At 40.1% G+C, this 13,901-nt stretch overlaps 1 protein-coding gene across 1 annotated transcript in view; it reads right to left on the bottom strand.

Moving 5' to 3' along the window:
- The window catches only part of LOC136863752 (tachykinin-like peptides receptor 99D), a 474,112-nt gene that overhangs the window by 221,673 nt on the left and 238,538 nt on the right, over positions 1 to 13,901 (bottom strand). The gene's annotated exons all lie outside the window — the stretch shown is intronic.

The raw sequence follows: 13,901 nt of genomic DNA, 5'->3' as shown, positions 1-13,901 counted from the left end.
TATTATTATTATTATTATTATTATTATTATTATTATTTGATTTATGCGGCACCGTCACTGACATGTCTTACGGCGACGATAGGAAAGAAAAGGACTAGGAGTGGTGAGGAAGTGGCCGTAGCCTAAATTAAAGTACAGCCCCAGCATTACCCTAATGTGAAAATTGCAAACAATGAAAAACCATCTTCAGGGCTGACGAAAATGGGGTACGACCACACTATCTCCGCAATGCAAGCTGATAGCTGTGTGACCCAAAGCTCTCAACCACTTTTTCTGTTCCATTATTTTTATTACTATTATTTTTATTACTATTATTATTATTGTTGTCATTACCTTGTAATGAAGTTAGGTTTCGTTTTCTGACAATTCATAAGAGAAAAGTGCAGAGTGATACTCAATAATCCCATCTGTCAAACTTCTGGAAACATTTCTTCAGATCCGCTGGAAAATGACTAGCAAAATTAACCAAATCTCTCTCCCCTCGGAATTGTACACTTGTTGATCAGACATCTAGTCTAATGAAGGTAACCCACGTCACACAGTTTACGAACTTCTTGTCATGTTGCACGGATGACTTCCATTTGTAGCTGGATGTTAGTAATTGGCTGCAACTTTAGATCTTCAGTCTACCGTAGACATCAGAACACTGTTCGTTACGTTACGTAACAACAAAGCGATCTAAATCAAGAGAACGTATTTTCTAGAATTGCCTTCACAAAGGATGCATCAGAGTACTTTGTGATATTTCTCCACCGACGTAGATAATCTAATTAATCAATTAAGATTTTCTTTCACGATGCCGCCACCATTCATGTTTCTTCTTTGCCATTTATATATATATTATTTCTTAGTATATTAATCGTGAAAAGAAGAATGAGTAATTCTTAAAAATTCCCGTATTCTTGTATAGTTGTGCTGTACGACTTATTTCAAGCAATTACTCTACAATTTTTCTTCGTTTATAACAATACTTATTACAATTATTTGCGTGTATAACTATTGTAATTCGGTAGCAGTGGTTGCTCTTGTATCCATTTTTATCATAATACTTCTAAGTCATAAAAACTCACCTGTGTTATATATTGTTGGACAAATGTGAACCATATCATTACTTATATTAGTGATTATTTTGTGTGCTGTGTTTATTATAACAAAGACATGGATGAATGGATTAAAATTAATATGCGAAGAGTGTTAGACTAAAAGGAAAACTCTCTCTGAAAGATTAAAATAAGTAACACAAAGAAACCAACCCGTGGCAGATTTAGCACTTTAAGGGCCTTGGCCTCCCAATATGACTACTACCCAGCTCGATATTGATTTCCACGTTCATTCTGATTAATTTCTCAGCCGCACTGCTTGGATTTCTTGAACGAGTTGACTAGATTTCAACCAGTTCGTTAATTGAACTCAAGAGGTTGGATTTATCTCCGCTCTAATCCTTAGTCCAGGATGATGATCTAGTAACTAGCTGGAAACCGAAATCGGGCTTCTAGGTAGACATGCAACCCCTACGTCACGGGGCTGTAGGCAAGACACGAGACGTAAGAACCATAGACTAATGTTTAATTACAGTGCTCATCATTATTCGTCACCTGCATCAAGAGGTAATGTTTTCTCAGCAAGTTAAAAGAAAACAAAGATCTTGATCTTAAAATTATTGAGAGAAGAGCATCAATATTCCTGAAGATTACATTTATATCCCCACACTTCTTGGTTAAAAATATATTTTGATGTAGGATTGTACTCCTTACCATGACATAGCCCTACAGTTTCAGTACCGGGTGGCCAACCAAAGTCATTCAGCTCAAATATCTGACTATTTGAAGATGATGATAGGAGGTTTTCACCAAAGTGAACAACAATAAGGGGCACATGAAGAAACGTGCGATGTGCTCCATTCTTTAATAAGCACTGAGGCAGATATGCCGAGCTGCTTCTTTTAAATGGAACTACACTCATCCCTGCCACAAACACAGTTGGCCTTATTCATCGATGCAGTTATTTCCAGCCAGACAAGTAGTAGTGGTGGAAAGGAGTGTTGAATTGTACACGTTTTCAAATTAGGCAACCTTAGGTATTAGTAGCTCGAAGGTTAAAAGGACAAAAGGAGTTTATGGGAATATAAGAAGAATCTCTGAAGACTCTCTCCCTTATCTTCAAAGTTTATAATGTTGACATCAGACGTTAAGATCACGGGAATATTTTAACTTTTTCCGTCGAATTCCGATCTCAAAATTTGACCTCTGATTTCATGAAAATCAACAGCCTTGTTTTGGTCCAGAAACATATAGGCCTACTCTACTTCTTCCCCATGACATTACTCCACCAATTTCTCTTGTCTGCATTCCCTAGAAGCGGTTTTCCAGCTGAAATCATAATATACAAAGGCCTACACCTTGGTTTTTCCTCCGTTTCATACTTGATTTTACCTTTCTTGCTAACTTTTTTCAGCAACCCTACAGAACTCATTATTCAGAAATATCCACATTTCATTTCCTTTTAGCCTTTTGATTTTGTCCTTGAATAACGTGTTACTTGAAGGAATAAGCACACTCTCCATTCCTGCAAATCGTCTACTTTCCATCTCTTTGCATTCCTTCCTTTCCACAATTTCTTCAACCTCGGCATTTCATGACTGCCAAGTTCTGCTCCTATGTCTGCCTATCATAAGTAAATCTATTCGATACATCCATTGTCTTCATATCTTGTCCGCTTTTACAGCCACTATTTGTGGTTTCTTAATCAAGTACTACGTAGTACTAAATTATGATTAGTGCAGAATCCCGCTTCCTCTTTCATTCAATTTTTGCGGTTTATATTCTATTCTTCCTCGGTCTACCATTGCTTCCCAGTCTCCCAGGTCTATTAGACTCTCATCTCCTCGTACGCACTGCAGGAAATAATCTATATCTACGTATATTCTTCCGATTTGGTCATCATCGGTTGAACTAGTAGGCATATAGACCTGCACTGTTTTGATAGGCATTGGCTTCGTGTTTGTCTTCACAACAATTGTCCGTACACTATGCTTATCGTAGTAACTTACCCGTTGCCCTGTTTTCTTATTCATTATTATATTAACTCCAGCCTTTCACCCTTTTTGTTTTGTGTTGATAATTACGTAGTAGTCTGGCCAAAAATCCTGCTTTTCCTGTCAACTTACATCACTTATACCAGCTAAATCTAACTTTAGTCCATCCATTTCCCTTTTCAGATTCCCCAATCTACGACAAGGATTCAAAATTTCTAACATTCCACGCTCAAATACTCGCAGAATGTAGGCAATCATCTTCCTAACGACCGGATCATCTCGTGCAGTCCCCAACTGGAGATCCGATTGGGAACAATTTTACAACCCATATAGGCTATTTTACCTTGGAGGAAGCCACCCGCAGCACTTCATTCATTCATTCATTCATTCACACAGGGGGAGCTGCAGGTCATCGGGAACTAATTAAGTCTGATGTTTTCCGTTGCTTTCATCAGTGTAGCAATAACAACATAGGGTGTATTTAGGTCATTTTCAGTGTTATTTCAAGGCCTGTCAGGCAATCAACCAGACTTTCGATAAACCATTCTTTACTCAGGTCTCTTGACAGAGAGCCATCATACATGGTTGCGTTGTACGGCTCGGCTAACTGCTTCATTTTGAAGCAAAATCCTCCCCATCGCGGCATGGTCACGTAGTTCACCGGGGAGGAAGGGCAATGTACAGTACTATAAATAATTAATGGACAGTCTCCGTAGTAGTAAAAGTAAAAGTCCTACAGTGCATATTACACGAGCCGTTATAGCCGTCATGTGGAAGTTCACGGAGTGAATCAATAGGCTACTAATACTACGGACTATTTTGCAATGTATACCGTAAATGTAAATGAAAGCATAATGCCTGCACATGGAAGCTAAAGCTCACTATTCTTATTCTTATTATTATCATCAATCGTACCCAAACAAGTGAAAAGAAGACCAAAAATGTGACTCCATGTCAGTAATAGTAAAATCGAATGATTGAAATGATACGTGAAAAAATGCAATACATACTGTCGCGGTGTGGGTGTCCGGTTCTTTGACTGAGTGGTCAGCGTACTTGTCTTCGGTTCAGAGAACCCTGGACTCGACTTAACGCTGGGATTAGGATATTAACTGCATACATTTAATTCTTCTGGCTAGGAGACTAAGTGTTTGTGTTCGTATTAATACAACTTGCGTTCGGGAGATAGTGGGTTCAAACCCCACCGTCGGCAGCCCTGTAGATGGTGTTCCATGGTTTTCTCTTATCATCTACATACAAGCTACGAGACTACTAATTGCCACAGAAACACGCAGTACTAAATATATCCATCAACATACAGTTGACGTCAGGAAAGGCATCTGGTCGCAAAACTGGGTCAAATCTACGGCACGTTTCGATCCGAATAAATTGGGTGAAAAGGCCAAATGACACGATTGAGGAAGAAAGCTGGTTCGTGTCAAATTGAATTCATTCTATCAGTGTTTAACCGTGACTTTCTCCCAGTTCATCTTCAATCAAATACTAGGATGATATGCAAAGTTGTCCACCAGACCCGTGAAATTTAGTTTCGTGTTATTTGCTGTTTATAGACAACCTAAATATAGCGGTCCCTCTTGTTATAGAGAATTATTTTAACGACATGTATCGAGCGTGTTTGCCGTGCTGTCAGCTTACATTCGGGAGATAGTAGGTTTAAATCCCACCATCGGCAGCCCTAAAGATTGTGTTCCACGGTTTTCTGTTATCACACCAGGTAAATGCTGGGGCTGTACCTTAATTGAGGGCACGGCCACTATCTTCCCAATCCTAGCCCTTTGCCATCCTTCAGTTACTGAAAACCTTCGATGTGTTAGCGCGACGTTAAACAAGTAGAAAACAAATTACGACTTATTTGGTTTTAATTCGACAGTAGGGGCAGAATCATTAGCACGCGTGGTAATTCAATGATAAAGAGTCTGTAATGAATGCATGAATGGATCATAGGTGCGGTTAATACTTGCGTAAGAACAGGAAGCGTACATTAAGCCTGTGAACAGATAACATATAGACCGCGATCTTCCTACTGATGCCTAGGCATCGTCCTAGCTACGGCAGAAAAAAACACGCACCTTTGTTCTTTGGAAGCCAGATACTGCAAATGCAGATTAAAAGTCGTGGCAGTACGTTTTCCGTTTTCTCTAATTATGGACATCTTATGGGCACATTTCTACCCATTCAAATGAATGCATTTTTATTTTGTCCTGAAAGGGGCTGTTTGTATTGGATATAATGTAGCGTGATTTTTGTAAATTATCATTCATCTAAAAGAGGACTATTGAAAAAGAGACTGCATCACAGATATTTTAATGTAATATCCATTGACAAATTATTCCTCTAGTACCGAAATCAGATTGTGAAGCTTCTAGTGTAATTCAAGTTGGTGCGGTTGATTTTACATGTGCCATTAATTTACACATCCCATCACAATAATATAATAAATGGAAAACTCGTCGTATTCCAACATAATAAGCTTTAATTACTTATTTTTCTATGTGGGTTGAAAATTCGTGATTGTTGGGATGGTGCTATAATAGCGGGTAGTTGTATATATTTGTAAAAGAAGAGTTATTAAAGTAAATACATGCATTTCATGTAATTCCATAACATACTTTATGTGGAATACGAATTGATTACGTACGCTATACAGCAAATACGACAGAGGTCCGACTCGTTGGCTGAATGGTCAGCGTACTGGCCTTCGCTTGAGAGGGTCCTGGGTTCGATTCTAGGCCGGTCAGGGTATTTTAATCGGGTCTGATAATTCTTTTGGCTCGGGGACTGGGTGTTTTGTCCATCTCAATACTCTTCTCTCCTCTTCATATTCAGACAACGTACCACACTACCAATCACCAGAGAAACACGAAATAGTGATTATATCCCTCCATAAAGGGTAGGCATCAGGAAGGACATCCGGTCGTAAAACAGGGACAAATACACATGTGCGACCCAGTTTGCACCCGCGACCCCACAGGTGTGGGAAAAACCGGTACGAAAAGAAGAAAGAAGACAGCAACTACAACAGAGCTGCTTCTTCTTCTATTATTATTACTGTTAATATTGTTTTGGGATACAAGGGCCGCAGAGGGGAAAAAGCGGAAGGGCCTAAGCTACTGGACAAATGACCACACAAAACTTTACATTTTGAACATATTTGCTGAAAGACCTTTCCTTTTCTTACTTTTCCGTTCCTGTTCTTTTTCAGATGTAAAATCAACATGAAATAGTAACCAGAATTAATATTTAGAAAAGGATATAACAACAGTAAACTCATAGCTTAATAATTAATAGGGAAGAATAAGTCCCATTTCACAAGACTTGCCAGTCTTTATACATCTTTGGTAAGGGAGTCTTCGCATTTTATTGAAGAAGCTTGAACTTCCAAGACAATGTATTATATTTCAGAAAGACATCGAACTCTCAACATTAACTTTCAATGGCCGAATGGGCCTAGACTTCACATGCAGGTACCACTTATAACATTTGCAAGATTGTCAGCTTTACTCAATCAGACACTCAATGCCCTTACTTCAAGGGGAAACAACAACACAAGTTTGAGTTCTGAAGGATCCAGGAAAGCAGGAGCAGTAGCTCATACTACACGGTCGAGAATGAAATAAATAAATAAATGGTAAATAGAAAAGGCCGAAAACAAAATAGGGTAGGATGCTGAACCCACTCAAGCAATCCCTTGACAAGACTTTCCATAAAACCTAATGTGTCAGAAGGCCCAGTAACACAGAGGAAAATACATAGTACTTTGGTAACTAAGACGGGAAAGAAACTTACTAATAGAAATGCAAATTGTAAAAACCTAGTCACCAAGAGCAAAGTGATGAAGGGAAACTAGGATACGCACTCGTACAACCCTAAGAATTACATGACACCCACTAGGGTGGTTACACTCTGTCAGCAGACAGCCCAGAAACCTACATGTTACAACAATTAAATAAAGAATGTTATCCTACACTAAAATAAAGGTAAACGCGGCAATTAAGTTCACATGATAGAGAAAACAGAGCGACCTACCATAGAACTGACCGAAATCGCCGGTAGCCTCTTGCGAGGAGAATCTCACAGTTCGTAGAACTGTTCACATGTGTGTGTCGGTGCGACGTAAAGCCCCCAGCAAAGAAAAAAACTGTTCATAATCCGATCCAGATAGATACGTATCGTTGAAGATTACCCATATTTAAAGGTGTGGCCTGGGTGATGATAAGCTGATTTAATTTGAAGTCACGGTAATGACAACTTAGAAACAGAAAACGATATCACTGTTGTGAAAAATCCTAAACAGTTATAATACTGAAATCAATTATACACTTTCCAAGCAGTCCAAAATAAAAAGTAGAGACATTTGTTAATAAACTTGAAAATCAAGTACTCTTCAGAAAGTCCAGCACAAGTCCTCAAGATTTCACCTTAATTAAGGCCTCGGCCGCTCCCTTACCACACCTAGCCCTTTCCTGTACCATCATCGCCACAAGACCTATCTGTGTCGGTGCGACGTAAAGCAACTTGCTAAAGGAAATCTTCTAACTGCCTTATAATTTCACACGACTCTTTTGGACGAGGTATTTAAAGGAGGCAAGTTGAAGAATTTTGCCCAATAGTAGTTCCTTTATCCGTATATATAAAATAACATGTCCTAACTGACTGACTGACTGACTGACTGACTGACTAATTAATCATCGCCGAGCCAAAACTACTGGATATAAAGGAATGAAATTTTGAGGATACATTTATATTATAGTGTAGGTGCTCACTAAGGGAGAATTTTTGGATATTTCGTCGCTAATGGGGTGAAAAGGGGGGCGAGTTCTTAAAATGAGTATATCTATATCTCAAAAAGTTTAAAGTTTACAGACGTAATAATTGGTATTTGGAATCTCCTTTAAAAACAGAGAAAACGTACTTTTAGTTTTGGAAAATCCCATTAAGGGCGGTGGAAAAGGGGGAAAATTGGGTTGAATACCTTTTATTTGGATACTTATATCTCCAAAACTGAAGATATTACACACATGAAAATTGGTATTTGGAATCTCCTTTAAAGATAAAGAAACACGTATTTTTTGTTCTTAGGAAATCCTCCTGAAGGGGGTTGAATAGGAGTGGCAATGGGGGTAAAATTCTGAAGAAACTATACCTGCAGTATATCTCTCAAAGGTAACATGTTACAGACATGAAAATTGGTATTATTAATCTCTTTTAAAAGTAAAGAGACAAGCATTTTTCTGTTTTCGGAAAAACAATGAATTGTTAGTCGAATTATTTTTATTAAGATACTGATATCCCAATAACTAAAGATGTTCCAGACGTGAAAATTGGTATTTGGAGTCTCCCTAAAAATAAAGAAATACGTTTTATGTTTTCGGAAAATCCATTTAAGGGGGAGAGTGAAAGAATTGCAAAACTAGTTGAATTATTAGTATGAAGATAATGATACCTAAAAGAACTATAGACGTGAAAATTTGAATTTCTAAAATTGGTATTTGGAGTCTCCTTTAAAAAGAATGAAATATTTTTTGTTTCCGGAATATCTAAATAACGGGGGTGAAAACATTGAAAAGAAAATTAGTTGAATGTTTTGTATTAGGATACTTATATCTTGAAAACTACTGATGTTGCAGACGTGAAAACTGATGTTAGGAATCTCCATAAAAAACGCGTATTCTTTGTTTTGGAAAAATCTACTTAAGGGATGAGGGTGAAGGAATTGGAAACCAAGTTGAATTATTTTTATAAGGATAATTATTTCTAGAAAACTAAAGACGTGAAAATTGACATTCCTTATCTCCTTTGAAAATAAAAAACACGCCTTTTGGAGGGGGGAAATCAACTTGGGCGGGGGGAGGGGAGTGAAAAAGGAGTTGAATCCTTCTTTGTTGAGGATGCATATAAATCAACAACTGAAGATGTTAGGTTCGTGATAATTGGTATTTGGAACCTCTTTTATACATGATGGAACATGTATTTCTAGTTCGGAAAATTCACTTAAGTGGGAGGGAGGAGGAAGTGGAAAATTTTAATTCCTTCTATGGGGATAATTGTATCTCAAAAACGGAAGATTAAAGACATGAAAATTGGTATTTGGAATATCGTTTAAAAATAAAGAAACACGTCTTCCTTTGTTTTTGAAAAATCCAGTAAGGGTGGGGTGAAAGAATTGAAAAATTAGTTGAATTTTTTGTATGAGGATAGGCTACTTATATCTAAAAGAACTAGTGATGTTACAGACATGAAAATTTGCATTTTAAAATAAAGGAAAACACATTTTCGTTTTCGGTAAATCGATTTAAGGGGGAGGGGTTGAAAATAAATAAAGAAGGAGTTGAATTATCTTTATGTGGATACTTATATATAAAAGGTGAAGATGTTAAAGACGTGAACATTGTTATTTGGAATCTCCTTTAAGAATAAAGAAATATGTATTTAGTTGTTTTCGGAAAATCCGCTTAGGTGGGATGGGGGAAGGACTGACTAAGGGGTTGAACTTTTTATGGGGATACTTTTATCTAGAAAACTGAAGATGGTACAGACGTGGAAATATGTATTTGAAATCTACTTAAAAAAAGAAATATGTTGTGTTTTTCTTTTACTTGAGAGCAGATCCGTTTCTCACATGTACATTTCTATGTCGCATCGTGATCTTAGCCCCAAAACGCAATACCACAAACGTGGTATACAAAGAGTTTCTGGGGTAAATGAAACTCAATTTTTCTGTGAGTTTTTATACTTTAGGGATTTTCAGATAATGTCTTAGTACAATACTGAGGAACGGTTACTTTTATCAAATTACCAAATCCACGCGAGCGAAGCGGCGGATAAATGCTAGTGTGTTTATAAATCTACTGACAAGAGGCTAGCGTATTTCAGCACTTTAAAATACTTCCGAAATCAGCCAGGATCAAACCCGCACAGAAGACCAGCGTTCTTACTGCCTCAGCCAAACAACCCGGCGAAGAAAGACACTACCTTGAAAGTATTATTTCACTGTTTTAAAAGAAACTGAAAGTTAGTAGGCCTACACCAATTATGTGTGTCCTAATTTGATTTTGCCAGCAGCGAACAGTGTAACCAAGTTAAAAATAGGATTCCGCGAGATCTTTAAAGTTAAGCATTGGACTTACTCAGTTCAAGAATGGTGTCTTGTGTGCTGCTGGCTGGAGGAGTTGTGGAACGTAATCGCCTCAATCCTACCGCAAGTTAACTCCGCTTCAGTGAGTCTGACCAACAGACTGCTAACTTACCTGGAGACACAAATTAGGTCGCTAAACTCCAGGTTAGAATAGTGCACTCCACTAGCTTTATTCTGATGGATAAGCAGTGGGTGATAATGTCACTGTTTTCTCATCAAGGCTGATGCGGTTCGAATCCCCACTAAAGCAAGTGGGAAGTCTAAAATACACTGACTGACAGAGCAAATGCAACACCAAGAAGGAGTGGTCAGAACTTTATGCCAATTGCAGGGTAGACTGACGTCACTGAGGTATGCTCATGATGTGATATGCGCCGCTGTGCTGCGCACGTAGCGAACGATAAATGGGACACGGCGTTGGCGAATGGCCCACTTCGTACCGTGATTTATCAGCCGACAGTCATTGTAGAACGTGTTGTCGTGTGCCACAGGACACGTGTATAGCTAAGAACGCCAGGCCGCCGTCAACGGAGGCATTTCCAGCAGACAGACGACTTTACGAGGGGTATGGTGATCGGGCTGAGAAGGGCAGGTTGGTCGCTTCCTCAAATAGCAGCCGATACCCATAGGGATGTGTCCACGGTGCAGCGCCTGTGGCGAAGATGGTTGGCGCAGGGACATGTGGCACGTGCGAGGGGTCCAGGCGCAGCCCGAGTGACGTCAGCACGCGAGGATCGGCGCATCCGCCGCCAAGCGGTGGCAGCCCCGCACGCCACGTCAACCGCCATTCTTCAGCATGTGCAAGACACCCTGGCTGTTCCAATATCGACCAGAACAATTTCCCGTCGATTGGTTGAAGGAAGCCTGCACTCCCGGCGTCCGCTCAGAAGACTACCATTGACTCCACAGCATAGACGTGCACGCCTGGCATGGTGCCGGGCTAGAGCGACTTGGATGAGGGAATGGCGGAACGTCGTGTTCTCCGATGAGTCACGCTTCTGTTCTGTCAGTGATAGTCACCGCAGACGAGTGTGGCGTCGGCGTGGAGAAAGGTCAAATCCGGCAGTAACTGTGGAGCGCCCTACCGCTAGACAACGCGGCATCATGGTTTGGGGCGCTATTGCGTATGATTCCACGTCACCTCTAGTGCGTATTCAAGGCACGTTCAATGCCCACCGCTACGTGCAGCATGTGCTGCGGCAGGTGGCACTCCCGTACCTTCAGGGGCTGCCCAATGCTCTGTTTCAGCAGGATAATGCCCGCCCACACACTGCTCGCATCTCCCAACAGGCTCTACGAGGTGTACAGATGCTTCCGTGGCCAGCGTACTCTCCGGATCTCTCACCAATCGAACACGTGTGGGATCTCATTGGGCGCCGTTTGCAAACTCTGCCCCAGCCTCGTACGGACGACCAACTGTGGCAAATGGTTGACAGAGAATGAAGAACCATCCCTCAGGACACCATCCGCACTCTTATTGACTCTGTACCTCGACGTGTTTCTGCGTGCATCGCCGCTCGCGGTGGTCCTACATCCTACTGAGTCGATGCCGTGCGCATTGTGTAACCTGCATATCGGTTTGAAATAAACATCAATTATTCGTCCGTGCCGTCTCTGTTTTTTCCCCAACTTGCATCCCTTTCGAACCACTCCTCCTTGGTGTTGCATTTGCTCTGTCAGTCAGTGTAAGAAGTCACGTTCCTGTGGTTGAAATTCCACACTAAACTAGAGGTCCTGGGGCTATGTGTATGAAACCAACAGTCACGTAAACCTACCAGTTATTTAATTCCATGTGGTGGTTGTTTGTAAAGAAAAATTCTACACTCCATCCGTGACAGCGTTGTTCTAGATACATTTTCAGACCGACGTTCTCACCAACATGTCAAATTTAACATTCCACACGCAGAAACCACAGGCTCTACTTTATATATCGCTTTGTTTGAGATCCAGGCAGCTTTATTCCATTCCATTTTCTGAAATTTTGGTTCTATGGAAGCTTTTCGTCACCCCACTTCAATTAATTATAGGATGGGTAAGTATTAAAGAGTAGAGCCAATTACTTTTCCCAACTCGATAAATGAATTAAGCTTTTCAGCAACTGTTGGACATCTTCAAATGAAGCTTGTTTTGTCGGAGCATCGCTGAGATAATTTAAAACGATAGCAGCATGACAGTTGCATCCGCCACTGGCCCATGACCCTTCCCTTGCTTCATATCGACGGCTGTAGTAAAAATATTGCATAAATTGGGACAAGCGCTTCGCTCTCGAAATCAATACCATTTTGAGGGAGGTGGGGAGGAGTAACATATGACTCTGGTGGATGAAAAGCATGGTATATACTTACTACAGTAAAATCATCTCCGTACCGGTTATTAAGACCCATGGAGAAGTGAAAGGGCTCCGTTATCGTGACTTCAACATTGACAAGAAACTTTCTAGAAGTTACCCACAGATAATGGTATTGCGACGGGTTATCCGGGACCTTAAAACTAAAATCAATACCTGGAGAGATAACGTGTTTTACTCTCTACTAAAGGTATTAAACTGCAAAGTGGCTTCAAAATATTAAGCTAGCAGGAGCTCGCAAAGAGAAACTTTACTTTACAGTCAAATATAAGGATACCCAGAAGTAGGAAGCTGATACCCATTACTGTTTAAGATAGTCACCATTCTTGACCAAGAAGTTGTACCAACATTGTGGAACGCAAAGAAATAATAATGCAAAAGAGTCACCTTACTTTAAAGTAACTTGAATGAATGTTTTCATGCATACAGTTTTAAAAACTAATCACAGAGAATCTAACTCTGAACACAGATGTGACTTCAACAGAAGATTTCACCTTCCAATTGTCCATACGATGATGACCACCAATCGAGCAGATATTAACGATGATCGTTTTGTCCCTGGGGATAATTATGCCGTGACATCCCGTTTTTGGAAAGTGCTTCGAATTGAATGGACTATTTTCCGTGGTTTGCAATCTTCACACCAGGAAAATGCTGGGCTGTACATTAATTCTGTAATCTTTCACTTACTGTCATGGACAAAGAAAGCAGGCTTGGAAGATTTAGTGGTAGACCGTGCTGAATCCTGCAATATAACATCATTAAGGAGTTGGAAGGAAGCGGCCGTGTCCCCTCATTAATGTACAGCCGCAGCATTTGCCTGGTGTGTAAATGGAAAACCACGGAAAATCATCGTCAGGGCTGCCGACAGTGGGGTTTCAAACCCACTATCTCCCGCTTGCAAGCTCACAGCTGCGCGCCGCTAACCACACGGCCAACTCGCCCGGTTTGTAACAAATCAGTCAGCTACGTCCACTTGAACTTTGATACCATACTTCAGCAATGTTTATCACGGGGAAGGATTAAAAAGGGAAGGTGTTTTCATAATCGCCCATTCCTTATTACTTTCCGCCTTTTCGGAGTCAAGGATCAGGTTGAGAAAAGTCGATGAATGTAAAACAATACCTAACGGTAAAGTAATAATAATAATAATAATAATAATAATAATAATAATAATAATAATAATAATAATAAATTTACGTCCCACTAACTGCGTATTTACGGTCTTCGGAGACGACGAGGTGCCAGAATTCAATCCCGTTGGTGTTCGTTTACGTGCCAAAAATCTACCGACACGAGGGTGACGAATTTTACCACCCTCAAATTTCTTATGCTTTACTTCGAACGACAAAGATAGGTCTTAT

The sequence above is a fragment of the Anabrus simplex genome, chromosome 2 (assembly GCF_040414725.1).
Source record: "Anabrus simplex isolate iqAnaSimp1 chromosome 2, ASM4041472v1, whole genome shotgun sequence".
In the NCBI taxonomy this organism is placed as follows: Eukaryota; Metazoa; Arthropoda; class Insecta; order Orthoptera; family Tettigoniidae; genus Anabrus; species Anabrus simplex.
The sequence above is the reverse complement of the archived record's forward strand: the minus strand, read 5'-3'. Positions and strand labels throughout refer to the sequence as shown.